This window comes from Amblyomma maculatum, chromosome 1, assembly GCF_055883805.1.
Source record: "Amblyomma maculatum isolate TAMU_Amacu chromosome 1, ASM5588380v1, whole genome shotgun sequence".
NCBI classification, from domain to species: domain Eukaryota; kingdom Metazoa; phylum Arthropoda; class Arachnida; order Ixodida; family Ixodidae; genus Amblyomma; species Amblyomma maculatum.
In genome coordinates, this window is record NC_139344.1 from 308120932 (window position 1) to 308143351 (window position 22420).

Here is a 22420-nt window from a genome sequence, read left to right on the forward strand (position 1 = left end):
TACGACTGAAGCCATATTACGCGCGTTAAAGAATCTGTGGTGTTTAAACTTTCAGTGTTTATGTTTAAGTTTCTTTGTTTTGGAACATCGAGGCGATGTTTTTTTTTTAGGGGGGAGTAATGCCGCGAAACCTTCAAACAGTATTTGTTGTTTTTTAACAGCCGCAGGCATACAGGCTTATCACTCTGATTCTGGACCGCGTATCAGTTCCGTAACCTTTGTTTGTTAATGCTCGATGTCGCAAGTCACACCTTTATCAGTTTTGTTGTAGCGAAAGATGCACCGAGATCTGTCTCGAAGGTTCCGGCCACTCGGGTGTCTTTCCACAATGTTCCAGCCCGTGCTGGTAGCTGTTTGCGGCGTTATCTAGATTGTTCTGTGCAGCCTTTAAATTGAGCGTTGCCGAGTGTGACGGGCATTCTTTGTTCGACGATCGACGAGCACGTTTGTTACTATCCCCGCCGCCGAGTTGCTTAGTTCTTTTGCGGGTGCAAGTCAGCCCAAATAAAGAGTTTCTTTAGTGCAATTATCGACCCCTTCATTTGTGTCGTCGACCTCGTCACCACTACGTGACAATATATATATATATATATATATATATATATATATATATATATACATATATCTTCCAGCACCTTCACGTACGGCTCGTCTACCCCCTGATTTCACAATGCCTGCATCACCGCCGACGTTTCAACTGAGTCAAATGCTTTTTCGTAATCAGTGAATGCTATGTATAAGGACTGGTTATATTCCGAGCATTTTTCTATCACCTGATTGATGGTATGGATATGAGCGATAGTAGAGTACCGTTTCCGAAAATCTGCTTGATTCTTTGCTTGATTGCAGTCTAAGTTTGTAATGATTCTATTAGCGATTACCTTAGTAAATACCTTATACGTAACAGACAGTAAGCTGATTGGTCTGTAAATTTTAAGATCCTTAGGGTCCCCTCCGAATATCGCGTCGGACGCGATATTCGGAGGTCGTGGGTTCGGTTCCCACCATCGGCACGTTGTTTTTTCTTCTACTTTGTGTTTAATTATCTTTCCCCTAAACAGATTACATTATTAATTTGTGTGATTATCTAAATAAACATTACGAAAAAGAAAAAAAAAGACAAAGTACCATCCCCAACGCTTTCCTTGGCCTCGCCGACTGTTCGCTTCTTGCCTTCGTTTATTATAACGAGCACCCTCATTTCCCCTTAATTGATCTGCTTGTAGCTTACGGGGGTCTCGGTTCTGGCAGTCTTGAAGCCATAGGTAGCGTTGACCCAATTGACCCCCGTGAACTTCTTAACCTCATCCGCCCACCTAACTTTCTGCCCCCCCCCCCCCCCCCCCTGCTACGTCTTCCTTCCCATGGAATCCAGTTTGTTACCCTATGCGACCGTCGGTTATCCTCTCTTCGCACTACATGTCCTACCCATGCCCATTTCTTCTTCTTGATAGAAGAATGCGAGAGATAGAGATTGAGAATGAGAGGTGATAGAAAAATGTTCGAATATAACCAGCCCTTATACATAGCATTCATTTATTACGAAAAAGCATTTGACTCAGTAGAAACCTCGGCGGTGATGCAGGCATTGCGAAATCATGGGGTAGACGAGCCGTAAGTGAAAGTGCTGTAAGATATATATAGTGGCTGCACAGCAACCATAGCTCTGCATAAAGTAAGTAACAAAATTTCTATAAAGAAAGGTGTTAGGCAAGGAGACACGATCTCCCCAGAACTATTCACAGCTTGCTTAGAGGAAATATTTGGAAACTTGGAATGGGAGCAGTTAGGGATAAGGGTAGATGGAAAATACCTCAGTAATCTGCGATTTGCTGATGACATTGCCTTGCTGAGTAACTCGGGAATAAACTGCAAGTAATGATTGATGACCTAGACAGTAAAAGTAGAAAGGTAGGCTTGAAAATCAATACGCAGAAGAATAAAGTAATTTTCGACAGCCTCTTGAAGGAACAGCAGCTTACGTTAGGCAGCGAAGCGATGGAAGTAGTAGGCGAATATGCCTACTTAAGACAGGTAGTAACCGCAGATCCGGACCATGGAAAGGAAATAACAAGAAGAATAAGTTTGGGATGGAGCGCATTTGGCAAACACTCGCAAATTGTGACTAGCAGCTTACCGGTATCAATCAAGAGGAATGTATACAACAGTTGCATCTTACCTGTACTCACCTATGGGGCTGAAACATGGAGGCTAACCAAGAGGGTTTTAATTAAGTTGAGGAGAACGCGGAGAGCTATGGAACGAAAAATGGTAGGGGTAACATTAAGATATAGGAAGCGTGCAGAGTGGGTCAGAGAAATAACTCAAGTTACTGACATTCTAGTGGAAATGTATATATATTTACATCAATTTAGCTGCTGTTCCAAAGCTGCTTGACTCGCTCGAGGACGAGCTTCATCTGCCCCGGTGGTAACTGTTACGTCAATTACGCTGCGCTGCGCGGTGTTGCGCATGCTAAAGAGACGGACGAAGTGGATGATCAAGGACTGGTTCTGAGACAAGCCTCACTCTGAATGTGCCTTGGTTTCATGCATTCCCTTCATATTTTGTAAATAATAAACCCTCTCCCCCGTAACAATATATATTGTAACGGCCAGAAAGATGATGAGGCGCTGGGTGCTGTGGAAGAGAACGATGTTTTATTGCTTGAGCGCGCGCAGAGTCTGAGAGACTAGTAGGTGACAAGGCGTCTCTGACACCCCGATCTTCGTGAAAGCCTTCGAGCGTAACAACTTGGTGGAGGCTTGCTGGGTACTACCTCATCAACCACGAATCTACCGCTCAGACCTCGCCGCAGTCGACGCCTCGCCGGGTTACCACTTTCCATCTCAGAAATGTCCTTGGACGGTGACTCCGCGCCCAGGTCAGCATCAAGATCCTTCTGGCCGCTTTACCGCGAGCCCGGCACATTTGCGGGGTACCGCCAGTGAAGACGTGGACGAATGGTTGACGGACTACCAACGCCTCAGCCGGCATAACAAGTGCAACGCGAGCGCACAGCTTCCAACATGGTGTTCGCGCTCACAGACACTGCTCTTGGTATGAGAACCACTAAGACTGTTTCACATTCTGGGAACGCATTGTAGAAGAGCTGTCCAAGTGATCTGGTGACACCGCAGCAAACAAGAAGCGAGCCGAGCAGACACTGGCTGAACGGGCACAGCTTTCTGGAGAGACCTGCACTCAGTATACCGAGGCGGTCCTAAAGCTCTGCAAAGTTGGTTCTCCCCGCATGTCCGACGAGGACAACGTGGGCCACCTACTGAAAGGTTTGGCCAAAGATGTCTATACCTATCTTATCAGCAAGGAAAGCCTGGCATCGGCCTTAAACGTGATTGAGCATTGCCGCACGTCTGAGAACCTTAAGATGCGGCGAGTTACACAGAAAGGTGGTCGCTTGACTACTGTACCAACGGTCGCAACCATCGACTCCACTTCTGCTAGCTATCTTGCCGCTACTATTCGTCGATTTTACGTGACGAGTTAACCCACTGGCAGGATCTAACTTGCCGTCCCAGCGAGCAGTCATGCGCGTATCCGATGGCTTGGCCTCAACCCTTGTCTCTCAACGCAGCGGACTGCGAGGGGTACCCGGTGCCCCAGCTGTCTCGAAGGTCCCGACCGCACCACACCCGTAGATCGCTGCGCGAACCACCTGTGCGCTCTAGTAAGCCGCCGCCGGTCCTCTACGAGAAAGAAGTACTATGATGCCTTCCCTACAGACGCCAATAACGCCAATGGTTTCCTGAGGCTGCCTTCAGTTCGTCCGCCTTTGGTGTGCTATCGGTGTAGTAATCCGGGCCACATCTCGCGGTTTTGCAATCGCCGCCGCTCGCTTCGCTATGGCTCCACGATCTACACTGCACGCCCCGTCCACCAGCCTCTTCCCAACAGGCAGCCTTTTAACCCAATCATTGCACTGGAGAATTGGCACGCCAGCTTGAGAAGCCCTTCCCCTGCGTCAGATCGCAGCATGACCCCTCCTCCGCTATCCCGGACACGCCGATCACCGTCACCCCGCCGGCACTTCTTATCACCTCATCCGGAAAACTAGCCAGCGCCACCGATGGAGGTGAGGTCGCTGGACACCTGCTGAGCAGAGATCTACCTCCCCCTGTTTTAATGCCTAAGAACAAAATTAACGTGTCCGTCGATGGTGTTTCTACATCGGCGCTTGTCGATACCGGGGCAACTGTTTCAGTTATGTGTTTAGGTTTTAAACAGTTGCTAGGGCGCAAAATGACGTTTCAGTCTGCCCCTAAATCGACGTTCTGTGGAGTGAGTGCTGAATCGTTACCGCCTTTGGGAGTGTTAAGTGTGGAAGTCAAACTGGCTGGATTAGATTTCGAAGCCGACTTTATTGTTATCGCCCACTCCACTCGTGACATAACTTTAGGGTTGCATTTTTTTGAAATTTTGTGGCGCTACAGTTGACTGTCTTAGTGGTGTGGTTTATTTCGAGCCCACCCTTTTGCCTGGTCTCGTGGAAAGTTTGTGCAATGCGGGAGTTGTGTTTAGCGTGTCCCAAAACAAAGTCGTGCCATCGTGGACAGTGTGCGTCCCAGTTTCCTTGTTGCCTCGCAGCAGTGACAAGTTTGAGGCTTTAGTACAATCTATTTATTCAGCATGTGTGAAGAAGAATGTCCTTGTACCTCACTGTCTGGTCTCTGTGGTGAACGGCCAGACCTGGCGGACAAGTAATTCCTCCCTCGAACCCACCGTTCTGCGAGTTGGCTTGACGCTTGCCTCCTGTGGCCACAATATTTTCACGTAGTGGTGACAAGGCCGTTGGCACCAAAAGAAGACACAGGCTTGATACTACTGAAATTAACTCTTTATTGGGCTGACTTGCGTCCTAAAAAGAACTAAGCAACTTGGCAGCGGCGATAGCAACAAACGTGCTCGTCGATCGTCGAAAAAAGAATGCCCGTCACACTCATCAACGCTCAATTTAAAGGCTGCTGAGACAATCTAGATAACGTCGCAAACTGCTACTAGCACAACCTGCAACATTCTAGAAACATACGCAAGTGATCAGAATCTTCGAGACAGATCTCGGCGCATCATTCGCGACAAAGGAAATGATAACGCGTCGTATCGTGACAACGAGTGTGAACAAACACGAGATACAGATTGATGCGCGTGCCATTATCACAGTGATAATGGCTGCATGCCAGCGGCTGTTAAAAGACAACAAATAAAGTTTTGAAGGTTTCGTGGCGTTACTCCCCCCTTAAAAACATCGCCTCGATGTTCTAAAATAAACATAGCAACCTAAATAGAAACATTACAAAGTTTAACGACAATGGATTTTTTAACGCGCGTAATAAGGCTTCAGACAAACAACATGTACGATTTCTGGGCGCGCGCGTCACCGTTGTGATGCTGTCGTACCGTCGGGACTGACTTCATAGTCCGGTTGTCCGACGCGGCGAAGGATTTTGTATGGCCCAAAGTATCGACGCAGCAGCTCTTCACATAGTCCACGGCGGCGAATAGGAGTCCAAACCCACACTGGGTCTCCTGGATTGTACTCTGCGTGGCATCGTTTTAAGATGTATCGTCGGGTGTCGGTGTGCCGTTGGTCTTTAATACGCAGCTGTGCAAGACGTTGAGCTTCGTCTGCACGCTGCAGGTAGGCGGCGACGTCAAATTTGTCCTCTTTGGTTACGTGCGGCAGCATTGCGTCGAGCGTCGTTGTGGGCTCCCTGCCGTACACAAGCTTGAATGGGGTCGCTCTGGTAGTCTCCTGGACTGCCGTGTTATACGCGAAGATCACGCACGGCAAGATGGCGTCCCAGGTCTTGTGTTCAGCGTCGACATACATGGCGATCATGTCCGCGATCATTTTGTTCAGGCGCTCCGTAAGGCCATTAGTCTAGGGATGGTATGCAGTTGTTCGTCGACGGCTTGCATGACTGTATTCCAGGATGGCTTGCGTCAACTCTGCCGTAAACGTCGTTCCCCTGTCCGTGATGAGCACTTCTGGGGCGCCGTGTCACAAGAGAATTTGCTGGGCAAAAAGTTTGGCAACTTCTGCCGCGGTACCATTGGACAGTGCTTTTGCTTTGGCGTAACGGGTAAGGTTGTCAGTAGCCACGATGATCCACTTGTTACACATAGACGAAGCTGGAAAGGGTCCGAGGAGATCTATGTCAATTTGTTGAAAGGGCAGGTGTGGGGGAGGAATCGGGTTTAGTAGTACTGCTGGTCTGATCGGCGGCGTCTTGCGTCGTTGCCACTCACGACATGTATTCACGTAGGGGGCAACTTCGACAGGTAGTCGCGGCCAGCAGTACTTCTTCTGGATTCGACGCAACATGCGTGCAAACCCGAGATGGCCTGCTGTGGGCTCATCGTGCAACGTCTGCAGAATTTCCTGCCGCAGGTTTTTAGGCACAACAAGAAGCTGCGCGGTCCTTTTGGGTGCGAAGTTCTTCTTAAGGAGGAGACCATTGCTTAACGCGAACTATGATAAATGTCGCCTGAACACAGCAGGAGCGGAAGTGGTCTTTTCTTCTAAGTAATCGGTTAGCGCGTTCAGCTCAGGGTCTGATCGCTGTTCTTCTGCGAAACTGCTGGCGTTTACCGGTCTCAAAAAGGCGTCTTCGTTGTCTTCTTTCGCCGGCGCATCAACGGGGGCTCGTGACACGCAGTCTGCATCGGAGTGCTTGGGGCATGACTTGTAGAAAACTGTGATGTCGAATTCTTGAAGACATATGCGCCATTGGGCAAGGCGGTCGGTGGGGTCTTTCAAATTAGCCAGCCAGGTCGCTTACCACCTTGAATTGTTGACCGTATAGGTATGGCCGAAACTAGTGGCCCAGATGATCGCGAGGCACTCCTTCTCGGTCGTTAAGTAACTGACTTCGGCTTTTGTGAGGGAGCTGCTAGCATAGGCAATTACGTTTTTCTGCCCGGCATTCTTCTGGACGAGAACGGCTCCTAGGCCCACACTCCTCGCGTCAGTATGAATTTCGGTCTCGGCGTTTTCATCAATGTGGTCAAGAACTGGAGGGCCTGGTCTCCTTCCTGTTTTTTCCCTACCTTGGCATTAAAGTCGCCCATTAGTACTTTATACTGCGTCTTTACTTTTCGCATTGCCGATTCTACATCTTCATAGAAGCTTTCAACTGCCTGGTCATCATAACTACATGTAGGTGCATAGGCTTGTACAACCTTCAGTTTATACCGCTTATTACGCCTAAATACGATGCCTGCAACCCTCTCATTAATACTATAGAATTCATCTATATTGCCCGCTATATACTTATTGACAAGGAAACCTACTCCTAGTTGTCGCCTCTCTGGTAAACCTCGATAACACAGTACATGCCCATCCTTCAGTATAGTATATGCCTCATTCGGCCTCCTAACCTCACTAAGCCCTATGACATTCCAATTCATGCCCTCTAGTTCCTCTAACAGTACTGCTAAGCTAGCTTCACTAGCTAGGGTTCTATCATTAAACGTTGCCAGGGTCAGTTACCAATGGCGGCCTGTCCAGCGGAGCCAGGCTTTCTTAGCACCCCTGCTGCGTCACAGGTCTGACCGCCGCCGTGGTCAGTTGTTCCGCAGCCGCTGGTGACTGAGGGCGGGGGTTTTATGGAGCTTATCATAGGAGGTTGCGGCCAATTACTGCACCAGGGTGGCCAACTCCTGTTCTGGTGAGGGAGTGCGTTGCCGGAGGTGTTCACCGGCATCAGGTCGCACCCCAAACCTGTTTATGCAATTCCATCCACACGCGGTTTTTTTTTTCATCCGGTGGAGAATTGCGCGGCACCGGGATTTGAGCCCCGGTCCTCTTGCATGCGAGGCAGATGTTCTACCGCTACGCCACCGCTGCACCAGGCAGTAGGTGACTATGGCATTGGTTCTAGGAATAGCAGGGGGAGTTACTAGTTGAGTTTGCAGAGCGCAATAACTTAAGAATCATGAATACCTTCTTCAGCAAACGGAAGAACCGGAAATGGACATGGAAAAGTTCTAACGGGGAGACTAAAAACGAAATCGACTTCATAATGTGTTCAACCCCTGCCATTATTCAAGATGTAGAGCTAATCGGGAAAGTGCGATGCAGTGACCACAGGATGGTGAGGTCCCGAATTAGCCTAAATCTGAAGAAGGAACGCAACAGATTAGTGAGAAAGAAACCCATCAATGAATTAGCGGTGAGGGAGAGGGCAGAAGAGTTCAGGATCTCGCTACAGAATAGGTATTCAGCTCTAACTTAGGATGGCGACATTACCCTAGAGGCAAGGAACAATAATTTCAGAGATATCATTACTGAGTGCGCGGTAGAAGTAGGCGGTAGGATAGTTAGAGAGGATACCGGTAAGCTGTCTAAGGAGACGAGAGATTTGATTAAGAAACGCCAGAGTATGAAAACTTCCAATCCAACAGACCAGATTGAATTGGCCGAGATATCAAAGCTAATCAATAAGCGCAAGGTGGCCGAGATAAGGAAGTATAACATGGAGAAAATTGAGCATGCTGTAAAGAACGGGGGAAGCCTTAAAGCGGTAAAGAAGAAATTGGGCATAGGCAAAAACCAGATGTATGCGGTAAGGGACAAGGCGGGCGACGTCATCACTGATATGGAAAAGATAGTCAAAGTAGCCGAGGAGTTCTATACAGATCTCTACAGTAGCCAAAGTAGTCAGGACCGTAATGAGATTGGCGGTAGGGAAAAAAAGTCAGACGTTCCACCAGTGACGAAGGACGAGGTCCAGAAAGCACTAGAAACTATGAAAAGGGGGAAATCAGCTGGAGAGGATCAGATAACTACAGATTTGCTGAAGGACGGGGGGATATCGTGCTAGAAAAACTGGCCACCCTGTATACGCAGTGCCTGGTGTCAAAGACGGTACCGGAACCATGGAAGAATGCAAACATTATCCTCATTCACAAGAAAGGGGACTCTAAGGACCTTAAAAATTACAGACCAATCAGCTTACTGTCTGTTACGTATAAGGTATTTACTAAGGTAATCGCTAATAGAATCAGGACAGTCTTAGACTGCAATCAAGCAAAGGATCAAGCAGGGATTCGGAAACGGTACTCTACTATCGATCATTTCCATACCATCAATCAGGTGATAGAAAAATGCTCGGAATATAACCAGCCCTTATACATAGCATTCATTGATTACGAAAAAGCATTTGACTCAGTTGAAACCTCGGCGGTGATGCAGGCATTGCGAAATCAGGGGGTAGACGAGCCTTACGTGAAAGTGCTGGAAGATATATATAGTGGCTGCACAGCAACCATAGTTCTGCATAAAGTAAGTAACAAAATTCCCATAAAGAAAGGTGTTAGGCAAGGAGACACAATCTCCCCAGTAATATTCACAGCTTGTTTAGAGGAAGTATTCAGAGACTTGGAATGGCAGCAGTTAGGGATAAGGGTAGATGGAAAATACCTCAGTAATCTGCGATTTGCTGATGACATTGCCTTGCTAAGCAACTCGGGGGATGAACTGCAAATAATGATTGATGACCTAGACAGGAAAAGTAGAAAGGTAGGCTTGAAAATCAATATGCAGAAGACTAAGGTAATGTTCAACAGCCTCGGGAAGGAACAGTAGTTTACATTAGGTAGCGAAATACTGGAAGTAGTAGGCGAATATGTCTACTTAGGACAGGTAGTAACCGCAGATCCGGACCACGAAAAGGAAATAACAAGAAGAATAAGATTGGGCAGGAGCGCATTTGGTAAGCACTCGCAGATTATGACTAGCAGCTTACCGGTATCGCTCAAGAGGAAAGTATACAACAGTTGCATCTTGCCTGTACTCACCTATGGGGCTGAAACGTGGAGGCTAACCAAGAGAGTTCTACTTAAGTTGAGGACAACCCAGGGGGCTACGGAACGAAAAATGGTAGGGGTAACATTAAGAGATAGAAAGCGTGCAGAGTGGGTCAGAGAAATAACTCAAGTTACCGACATTCTAGTAGAAATTAAGAAGAAGAAATGGACATGGGCAGGACATGTAGTGCGAAGAGAGGATAACCGATGGTCGCTGATGGTAACAAACTGGATTCCAAGGGAAGGAAAGCGTAGCAGGGGGCGGCAGAAAGTTAGGTGGGCGGATGAGATTAAGAAGTTCGCAGGGGTCAAGTGGATGCAGCTAGCACAGAACCGGGTTAAGTGGAGAAATATGGGAGAGGCCTTCGCCCTGCAATGGATATAATCAGGCTGATGATGATGATGACTGGAGGGCACTGCAGGACGGTAGCGGCGAGAGCTTGGAAAGTCATCACGTCGGGGCGCAGGGCGACATAATGCAGCAGCGTAGTTCATCGCTGTTGACTCTTGTGCAGGAACAGTCGCAGCCGTCGCTTGAGGAATGCCCAGCGCCTGCTGGACTTCACGGACGACGTCCGCGAGCGTCGCACCCTGGGGCGGAGCTCTTCTCGCACGATCTCCCGGATGAGGTCCCGAAGGTTCTCTCCGCTTGCAGATGCGCTGGGGTAGTCGCTCGAGTAGTCGGGCTGAAGTGGTCGCTCGCCATGGCGCATCCGGGTGTCCAAACTCATCTCAATGGTCGATGCTTCCCTTTCAAATTCGTCCACTGTTTTCGGCGGGTTCCCGACAAGTCCTGCAAAAAGCGACTCTTTAACGCCTCGCTATAACAATTTCCCTCTCACCTTCGGTCATGTAAGGGTCGGCGCAGCGAAACAGGCGCTTCATCTCCTCTACGTATACCAGGACGGGCTCGTTTGGGAGTTGAAGTCTTGATTGGAAGAGGGCCTGAGCTCTTTCCTTTCGGACAGAACTTGAAAATGCCATCAAAATCTCTGCTTTCAATACCTCCCAATCCTTTAAAGAAGTCTCGTGATTTTCGAACCAAACTCGGGCATGTCCTTGAAGAGCAAAGTAGACTTGCCTAAGTTTCGCAGCGTCGATCCAGCCATTGAATTCTGCCACATGGTCGAAAAGGTCCATCCAGTCTTCCGCATCTTCCCTGGGCAGTCCTTGGAAGATGGGGGAGCTCCCGGTCTGCACGAAGACAACTGGTGCTGTTGACTGGGCCATTTCCAAAGTTGATGCTTTCCGGACTCGAACGGGGTAGGGCAGCAGACCGTGTTCGGGTTGTAGGCCTTGGAGTCGGCGGCTGATTCGGTGAACTGTAGGCTGGTATCCCCCAGGGCGACAGGAACAAGGCTGGGGTCTTCGCTTGAAGGATCAAAGGCAGCACCTCCACCAGATATTATTTAGTGGTGACAAGATCGTTGGCACCAAAAGAAGACACAGGTCTGATGGTACTGAAATTAACTCTTTATTGGGCTGACTTGCGCCCTCAAAAGAACTAAGCAGCTCGGCGGCGGCGATAGCAACAAACGTGCTCGTCGATCGTCGAACAAAGAATGCTCGTCACACTCGTCAACGCTCAATGTAAAGACTGCTCAGAACAATCTAGATAACGTCGCAAACTGCTACTAGCACAACCTGAAACATTGTAGAAACATACGCAAGTGATCGGAATCTTCGAGACAGATCTCGGCGCATCGTTCGCTACAAATAAAATGATAACGCGTCGTATCACGGCAACGAGTATGAACAAACACGGGATACAGATTGATACGCGTGCCAGAATCACAGTGATCAGGCCGCATGCCGGCGGCTGTTAAAAAACAACAAATACAGTTTTGAAGGTTTCGCGGCAATATGCTCTCCGCGTTGTCATCGGGCGAAGTCGCTCCAGCCGACCCGATTCCGAAGGCTCCAGCTGCAACATCCACAGTTACTCGCATGGTCAACACCAGCCTCAGTACCCCTCAGCGCCAGACCCTGGTGGACCTTCTGCTCCAATACTGATCTGTTTTCGACTTCGCCTAGCCCACTGAACTGCCGTGTATCCCTGCGTCTCGCACTCGTCACGCCAGAGACACCGCTTCTTACCATCCGATCCACCAGAAGCTCTATCGAGTGTCAGCATCCGAGCGCAAGGTGATCAAAGAACAAGTCTTAAAAATGCTTAACAAGGGGTAATTCAGGAGTCTTCGAGTCCTCGTGCGGCCCCTGCAATCCTGATGCGAAAGAAGGATGGTACATGGACGTTCTGCGTCGATTATTGGCGTCTGAACGCCATCATTAAAAAGGACGTATACCCATTACTCGTATAGATGACTCCATTGACTGCCTTTCTGCCGCCTCTTATTTTTTGTGTGTCGATCTAAGATCAGGCTGCTGGCAGATTCTTGTGCACCCTATACTCCGTGTCATGCATAAAGTGCTACATTGCCAAATCTAGAGCCTTTGTGTGCGGTCCCGCATCCGCGACGAAAAATAGTGCCTGCTTTTGACGAGAGGAAATAATAGTTGCTTTGTCTGCAAGCTTAATACAGCTTACATTTGGCATCAACTCCCTAAAAAGCACCTTTTTAGGGAGAAAAGATCGGATGTGCTGAATTTGTACGTTGTGTTTGTCGTTTTCGCTCGTGTCGTGTTTTCGCTGCCCCCCAACCCTGCCAGCGGCGCCCTTCGCGCTGCGCAACGCCGGGATCTCGATTGTCTCTTCGGAGAGGATTTTTTCTATAAGATCCGCAGTGCGAAGATGTCCAGACACGCGAAGCAAGTTATTGGAAACGTGTATGATTGGAATAGAGCCCGTTTGCGCAGAAACCTCTCTACCACGAAACGAGTGCGTAGTGATACGCCTCTTTTTTTTTTCTTGCGGACTATTTCCGCAGCTTTCTCTGCGTTGCACCTGATGTGTGAAACGGAGTATAGTCCCAATTGACAAGGAAAAAACTGCATTTGGCACATCGGACAGACTTTTTCAATTTAATGTTATGCCGTTAGGACTTTGCAACCCGCCCGCAACCTTCTAAAGATGTATAGACACGGTGTTGCGCAGTTTGAAGCGGGGCATTTGTATGTGTTACCGGGACGATGTTGTCATGTTTGGAAAGACCATCATTGAACATAACGAACGCTTAGCTATTATGTTGGACTGTGCGTAACGCTGGCACCGTCGTAAATTTTAAGAAGTGCTGGTTTGGGCGAGCGCCAGGCAGTGGTGCTGGCACACCTCGTTGACGAGCACGGGGTATTACCTGATCTTCAGAAAACAGCGGCGGCCGAGTCGATCAAACCGCCCAAGACTTTGAAAGAGCTCGGCAGTTCCCTTGGGTTATGTTCTTATTGCCGTCGTTTCATAAACTGGTTTGCTGACATCACCCCCCCCCCCCCCCCCGGCTGAGAAGTCTGCTACACAAGGGCGCTTCTTTCAAGTGGACCACCGAGTGTGAAGCCTCTTTTCGTCAGCTGAAGTTTCTGCTGACATCACCCCCTATTCTACGCCACTTCGACCGTGCCGCCTCCACAGAAGTCAACATGGACGCAAGTGGCGGGCATTGTAGCTATTTAGGTTCAGTGCTGCAACGGTCAAGAACATGTTATTGCATATGCAAGCCGTTCTCTCAACAAGACTGAGCGGAACTACACGGTCACGGAGCAGGAGTGCCTTGCAATGGTCTCCTTCATCCAACAGTTCCGCTTATATTTACATGGACAGCCATTCACCATAGCCAATAACCACCACTCTCTCTGCTGGCTGACAAAACTTCGGGATCCTTGTGGTCGTCTTGTGCGCTGGGCCCTTCGCCTCCAAGAGTACACTTTCGACATTGTTTACAAAAGCGGCCGACGGTAGCCGACACAGACTGCCTTTCGCAGCCTCCCCTAGCCACCCCCGAATGCAACGCCGATAACTTCGATAATTATATTCCTTTCTTGGTTGCAGAATTTGCAGAAGTTTTTAAATCAGAATAGGAAAAATATCACAGCCTCCAACCTCTCTTCAACTCCCCGCAGACCTGTCATGTTACTGGCCGTTTTTGTGTACGCGACGGTCTCCTGTGGAAGAACTTTTCTCCAGTAGGCCCATGACTGTTACTTGTAGTTCCTAAAATCCTCTATTCAACTGGTTTCCGCGTATAGCACGACGAACCAATGTCTGGTCATCTCGGATCGGCTCACACACTCCGCCGTGCTCAACGGGTTTATTGGCATAAGATACGATCAACCATTGAACGCTACGTGGCCAGTTGCACGCAGTGGAAGCGCCACAAGAGTCCTACAGTTGCTCCTGCTGCGCTGCTGCACCCTGTACCGCCTCCGAGAGCACCCTTTGAGCAAGTCGCATCAACCTGCTGGGTCCGTTTCCAACGTCTTGCTTGAGAATTGCTGGATTGTCGTTTGCGCCGATTATCTGACTCGATACTGCGAGACAGCCGCTATTCCATCGGCTACAGCATATCAGATGTCGGTATTTCTGCTGCGCTCGGTCATCGTACGCCACGGGCCACCACGGATTATTATAAGTGACCGCGGCCGTCAGTTCACTGCGGATGTCGTCGAAGAACTTGTGCGTCTCTGCGCAACTTTTCGCCACAAGTTGCCCTATCGCCTGCAAACAAACGGTTTGACTTAGCGCATAAACCGAACGTTGACCAATATGATATCAATGCACGTGGCTGCGGATCACAAAACCTGGGACACCATCCTGCCTTTACAACCTACGCTTTTAATACTGCGACCCATTATGCGACTGGTTACAGCCCTTTTTCTTCTGTACGCCCATCCACCGCACTATACCTGGATACAATCTTGCCATTCTCACTCAGCGACAATCCCTGCATTCCCGAGATCCTGTGCCTCGCCGAAAAATCTCGGCGAATTGCCCGCTTGCGGACTGTAGCACAGAGAAAGAGATTGATAAAGAGCGGACACTCGGCGAAAACTGTCCCCAGGAAATGACGCGTGACTTGTTGCGCAGCCGCCGATTGATGGATGGCGGCACCAGCGCGGACGCGTGCGCGGCGGCACTCGCTGTAGCGGTAGCCCGCCGCAGCATACGACAGAAAGTTGTCGAAGGGGCTGGTTATCTGCGCGTGCCTCGCCTGTGCGGCACAGACCGCATATTTTTATCTCTCGTGGGCTGCTACGCGTAACAACTGTGGTTCAGAACGACGCCAAGCAGAGCAATGTTTTTTGCTGAACTACGCTGAATTTCAAGCAGTTTACGCTGACCACGCCGGCCGGTGCCAATTAAGTTTAACAGCTCGTGAACAGGCGCGCCGGCTGATCAGGCATAGAGAAGTTCAGGCGCAGTTCGTGACGCTCCGGCAATTTCCAACCGCGGCGAGGTTTAATATGTTGTGTTCTTGCGAACCTGTGCTGCATTTTGAACAGTTTAGCTCAGCACGCTGGACAAAGTGGGATATGAAGGCACCGAGGCACGCCGTTGCGCCAACATGACATATTCGCTGGCAGGTTCGGCCAGGCCTGACGCGGTTGGCCAGGGCTGATGCAGTTTGCCGAACGGCTAGTTTTGCTTAGTGTCGCGTTTAACAGAGCAACTGCAAAGTGAAAAATGGTTTGTACTTGTCAAACTGCACGGCATTTCAGGCAGTTTAGCTCGGCACGGCGGTCTGCGCTTCACAAAGTCACGTATGAAGGGCAAGCCAACATGGCGTGCTCGTCGGCCGCTGTGAGGCCAGGAAGCGTTGGCCACGCCTCACGCGGTTTTGCGAACGGCTAGTTTTGCGTGGTGTCGCGTTGCATTGAACGGGACAACATTAAAATGAGAAATGTTTCATTATGCTGCAAGCTTCATTGCTTCAGCATTTCAGTGCTTTTGAGGAACCTTGTTAGTTTAGTGGCTGTGATTTCAATCACTGTAGAAATGCATTTTCAGATTGTTCGGTTAGCCTGAATTTCCCGACCTGTACGTTGCAAGAGTAGCTTTTTACCAATTTTACGAATGACAGCTTTCCTGTTCTGGACCATAACTGCTGCTCACTAAGCTTCAGTATGCACCCAGATGCACAGATGTGTGCGCGGTGCAGTGGCCTTACAGTTCATTGAAACCTTCTGCATCATGTTCATTCCTTTTCCAACAGCTCTGCGTGAACCCACGAACTGCAGCCTAAGTACGGCAGATGCGACGAGTGAATGGTGTGGCCTTCCCCCAAGGGTCAGTACTCCTCTCTGCAATGAGCAATACAAGTTACGCTTGCTAAGGTAGCCACGACTGTGACTGTGTAGTTTATGTATAATGCCTGTTTTGTTACATATCATGTGCAATAATTCGGAAATCAATGTCATGCTATTTTTTAACTCTACCTAAGTGTTGTTTCTCGCCTTGTGTATTTTTATTTTTCTGCACTGTGCACATCGCCTAATGTGTGCCACGTTTTGTCAATGCCTCCGTCTACATCTGTTACATTTCTTGTGTGTTTTATAAGCAGCAAAATAAATGTTAATTTCGCAAAGCACTTGGCATCTTTTTTGCAATACTGCTTTGCAAACGCTGTGGCGCAGCTGCGTTGATGGGACGTTTAGAGCACTAGGAATCTATTGTTTATGTTGCTATGGATGCTGAAAATAAATACAAACACTAGCAGACCATGTAAAACCAAAATAAAGCGCCAAAAGGCAGGGCAAGGCGCAGCGCATGCTAGCATTCAAATCGCGCGCCTTTCACCAAGACCGGAAGTAGTTGCCGCCGTCCGCTTGGTGCACTACAGTCAAATGGGCCGCTGGGCCCTACGGGAGTGTCCGCTCTTTACCAGTCTCTTTCTCTATGACTGTAGCTTCTCAAGAACCCTTCAAGGCACGCGGCGGTGAGCACCGTCGACATGTTACCTACGCTCCAGGTGATGTGGTCTGGCTTTGGGGACCGCTTCGTCGACGTTGCCTTCACCAGAAGCTGTTTGCGCACTACGATGGACCTTACGTCGTTATTAACGCGACAGCGTTAAGCAGCTCGTGTCGCAGAAAAGCCGGTGTCGTCGGCGTCGGCGGCGTTGGCCGTGAGCGATAAATCCCGGCATGCACTTCATAAATAAAAAGCAACTTCCAAGATGGGCTGGGTGGGAATCGAACCAGGGTCTTCGCAGTGTGAGACGGAAACGCTACCACTCAGCCACGAGTTTTTTTTTTTCTTTATTTCCTGGCTTTGGTTCATACCATTTCACAAGAACACAACACGAATAACACAAAACAAAGTACATATTGGAAGGTCATCATCAGCCAATGTCAGGCTGGCTTCGAACTCGTGGCTGAGAGAGGGAGTTTTAATGCACTCAGCCACGAGTTCGATGCTTGAAAGCGGTACAAAAGCGCTTCTAGTGAATGCGGTGTTGCCTTAGAAACGTGCCGTAGAACGTTATACTGCGGTGTATATCGGTAATTATGAGCATGTTACTTACAGAAGTCGCAGTTACACGAGTAGCGAAGTACGTTTCAGCTACATTTCTTCTGCGCTCTGCGCACATGCAGAGCCATCTTGCGGCAAACACAGAAGAACCCCTCCTCGCAATGTGCGGCGCTGCCCCGACACGTGGCGCGCCACTCGCCCCTGAAGTTTCGCCGTGCACCCTCACGGGTTGTAGAATCAAGCGTCTTTCCTTTCTTTAGATCACTATCTTCGCTCACCCGCTTCTCCCCTTCGGGCCGCGTGGGTACCGGTGCGAGGATGTCCCAATACCCTTGCGTTTAACAAGTTTTCTCGACGAGGTGCAATAACGCTATCGCGTTCCACTCTTGAAGGCGAAGCTTAAGCGTCCTCCAAATTTTTACCCCCGTCGGTGACGTCTGATGCGCGTACAAGAAGAGAGTGAGAAGTTTGGGCTTAAACTGAACATTAAAAAGACAAAGATCATGGCGTCTTGCCCTATCAAGTCCTGCAGCATCAATGGACAAGAAGTGGAAGCTGTGACAGATTTTCTGTTCTTGGGCTCCAAGATTACCTCGGAAGGAGGCTGCAGCCATGAAATTAGGAGACGCCTGCTTCTGGGAAAGAGAGCAATGGTTAGCCTTGACCGCCTAGTAAAGAGCAGAGACATTAGTCTGCCAACCAAGATCCATATAACTCGTGCTATGGTCTTTCCAGTTGTGATGTATGAATTCGAGAGTTGGACTGTGAAAAAGGCTGACCGCCGAAGAATTGACGCGTTTGAATTGTGGTGCTGGCGAAGACTCTTGAGAGTTCCTTCGACTGCCAGAAGATCAAATCAGTCGATATTGTCGACCATAAACCCTGACTGTTCATTGGAGGGTCAAATTTTAAAGTTAAAGCTCAGCTACTTTGGTCATCTGATGAGAAGAAAGGAGTCGCTGGAGAAAGATTTGATGTTGGGAAAGGTTGAGGGTCGCCGGAGAAGGGGTAGGCAGCGAACGCGATGGTTAGATGGCATCCTCGAGGCACTGCAGATAAAGTTATGTGATGTTAGGAAGATAGTGAGAGACCGGAAAGCGTGGCGTGACATGGTCCATAGGGTCACGAAGAATCGGACACGACTGAACGACTGTACTGACGGTGACGTCACCTATGAGATTTGCGAATCTAACTGCGACAGGTCGCCGTTTGTCGAAGACAGGACTTTCTCATGTTGCGCGCTTGAAGCCCTTAAACACTCGTGAGACTGCGTAACTTGCCCGGCGGACTTCGGTTGCGCAGGGGGAAATTGTAACGACCGCGAAGAAGATGAGGAATTGAACGATGTTTTGTTAGTAGGGCGCGCGCAGAGTCTTAGTGACTAAAATGGCGAGAATCGGGCCTAGTTGGTTATTCATAGTGGTTCACCGCAATAATACCTAGAACGACAATGCGCTCCGTGGTGTTGTCTTTATTGTTGTTCTTGGTGTTAGCGTGTGAACAACTACTAAGAGGCTAGTAGCTGACAAGGCGTCTTTGACACCCTGATCTTCGTGAGGGCCTTCGAGCGTAACAATATTATATATATATATATTGTCAAGGGACAACGAAAACAAAGTTCTGTGCTCTCGTGGGGAATGTGGGGAGCACGAGGATGACGAAGTGTGTGTGATTCGTGCTGGGCGCCGCTGGCACGCAGTTGTTCGTCTTGTCAGCTATCTCTTTATAAATATCTGTAAATACATCTACTCTGTGTGCGTGAATCTGCGCTACATTATTGGTGGAGGTGCTGGGGAGTACGGATGTCGGACGTTTTCCGACGTGAAGTTCCGGCAATCGCTCGATCGCTGTTGCGACCGACTACGCCAGCCGATACGCTATCACGCGTGCATTACCAACCAGTTGGGCCACCAATGTCGCCGATTTGCTGCTTCAAAATGTCATCCTTCACCACGATGCTCCACGCCAATTGCTGACGGACCGCGGCCGCTACTTTCTGTCGCGGGTAGTTGAAGACATACTCCGGTCCTGTTCCACGCAGCATAAATTCACTAAAGCGTACCATCCTCAAACGAACGGGCTTACCGAGAGGCTGAACAGGACCCTCACTGACATGCTATTTATGTATGTCGCACCCGAATATCGTGATTGGGACATTATCTTGCCCTATTTAACATTTGCTTACAATTCGTCGCGGCATGACACGACAGGTTATTCGCCTTTCTATCTTCTATTTCGTCGACATCCTGCATTGCCATTGGATACACTGCTGCTGCCATCTTTGGAGTCGACAATGGAGTACGCTCGTAACGCCATCGCCCAAGCAACTATGGCCCTCTAAATCGCCCGGGAGCGTCTCAACACCTCCCAGACCTACCAGAAGTCTTTGTACGACCACCGGCATACCCCAAGAAAACTGTGTCCCAGGATCACTCGTTCTCGTTTGGTACCCTTCTCGGCGTGTCGGTCTTTCTGAGAAGCTCCTTCGCCAGCACAACGACCCTTATCGTGTGCTCCGTCAGGGGACCGACGTGACATATGAGGTTGCCCCCCTCGATACTCCGACGTCATCCACCCGCCCTGCCACCGACGTTGTTCACGTGGTTCTCCTCAAGCAGTACCATGCACCTGATCCGTCTTCTACTTAGCACCGGGATGGTGCTTTGGCCGCTGGGAGTTAAGTCAAGGGTCAACGAGGACAAAGTTCTGTGCTCGCGAAACTCTCTTTTTGGTTTTTTACGCTCGCGGAAAAAGATTCCGCAAGCACAAAATCTACATTCCTTTATTTTGACTCCACATGAAGCAATAGACACAATTGAAATAATTGCCAAAGGACTGGAGAAGCGTTTCTCGTCTGCACTTCCTTCGGGCTCGATATCTGTAATGCCAATGGAACCAGTTAATTATGATCCTCAAATTTCCGTTTCTGAGCTTTCTCCTATAGTTATGAGATTACCAGCCGCTGCTCCCGGTCCTGATAAAGTAACTTCAAAAATGTTAAAAATTCTTTTTGACGAGTCACCTCAGACGTTATTAGAGCTAGTAAATTATTCCATCAAACATGCTTGGATACACCCAGAATGGAAACTTGCCAAAATAATTCCTTTACTTAAGAATAAAGGTGGTGCCTTGTCCATTGATAATATTAGACCAATTGCATTAACATCAAACATTGTAAAATTAATTGAAAGAGTCATACTTATACGTGTTTCGGAATTCATGAATAAAGAAAATATCCTCAGCCCTTGCCAAATTGGTTTCCGCCAAAAGTGTTCCATCTGGAATGCGCATGCTGATCTAGAGAGTCGAGTTCTTTTAGCGCGGCGCCAAAAAATGCACGCTGCCTTGATAACGCTAGATATAGCCAAGGCCTATGATAGCGTTGAGCATAGCATTCTATTGCAAAAATTAAAATCTCTTCAGTTTCCACATTATTTAGTAGCCTGGATATCTGAATTCCTCCAAAACCGAGAGTTTTACTGTGCATTAAGTGGCGTTCATTCTGGCAGATATAAGCAAGCTAGGGGAGTGCCGCAAGGAGCAGTCCTTTCACCAGTCCTTTTCAACATACTACTCAGCTCAATACCAGTTAATCATGACGTTCGCACTTACGTATATGCTGATGATATTGCGTTTTTTGCAACTGCATCGGATATTCAATCCCTTTATCTCCACTTGCAAACGTACCTAAACTCTATTGAGAATTGGTTGTGTGGCTTGCGTCTTACATTAAATGTCAACAAAAGCGCAGTCCTCGTATTTAATACAAAAGATTCTGTAAGTCTGTCTGTAATGTATCAGCAGCAAATAATACCACAGGTTAAATCATTAAAGTATTTAGGGGTCACTTATGATGATAATCTTTCATGGCAGCCCCACATTAACCATATTGCTACGAAAGGGGCTCGGGCCGTGGGCATGTTGCGCCGAATTAGTCGTCCCAGGTCTGGAATGCGGAGAGATGTCCTTTTAATCATTTATGTTATGTATGTGCGTCCAATTTTAGAGTTCGGTTCAGTCTTGTTTTCTGGATCAGCAACTTATAAAATTCGACCGCTTGTTCTGTTGGAGCGAGAAGCACTTCGGTTCTGTCTGGGACTTCCAAAATTTGTTGCCAACAATGTGCTCTACCTTGAAGCCCGGATTCCACCCTTGATATATAGATTACAAATTCTAACCGTTCAGACGTACTTAAGGATATATGAATCAGAGTTTCACCGATCTATGTCTATTTTTTGCTGTCAACCGACCTCCTTTTTCGGTATCCATTGGTCTAAATTTCACACCCCGCAGGTTGTTATGGTCAAAAATTTGCTGGACCCTTTAAATGTTTCCCTTCCTAGTATTCTACCCATACAAACCATCGGTTCATCTATTCAAATTGTCTTTGACGACATATTCCCGAATAATTCTAAAAACTTATCATCCGTTATTATAAACGGATTATTAGAAGATCATTTAAGAAGTCTTTCTGCTAGTTTAGTTGTAGCTACTGACGCATCTCAAAGTAATGAAAAGGCGGGTGTGGGTATATATTGTCCACATTTAGACTGGTCTTTTTCTGTCCGGCTTCCGGACTTCACCCCAATTTTTGAGGCGGAGTTTCTGGCGGTGGTACTCGCTTTACGGAAATTAGACTCCTCTTTTTCTAAAGTGGCAGTAATTTCCGACTCTCTATCCTTGTGGTCATCTCTCTCTTCGTCGGTGGATTCTGCAATAGTAAAAACCTTTGTCTCCCTGATCCCTAGACATTTGAAAATTGTACATATGGTATGGGTACCAGGCCACAGCAATGTGACTTTAAATGAATATGCTGACAATTTGGCAAAAGAGTCCCTTAATGGCCCCGTATTATCTATCCTTCCGGCGACCGCGTACATCACCGCAGCGAGGTTTCGAAGAAACGTCCTATTAAATATGAAAAATGCACATCTTTTAAGATCTGATGACTACCTGCATCTAAATTATTCTTGGAATAGAAAATTATGTCATTCACGGCAACTTGAGATTTCACTAACAAGGCTGCGATGCCGTATCCCACCTTTAAATTTCTATCTTTACAGGCCTGGTTTGGATATGTCTCCCGTCTGCGCATTTTGCGGTGAACAAGAAACATTAGATCACTTTTTATTGTTTTGCCGCCGCTTTACTACGCTGAGAAAACAGTTGATGGAAAGGCCATTGCAACAGCTTGGCCTTAGCTTAAGCAGCCCGACATTGTTATCATTT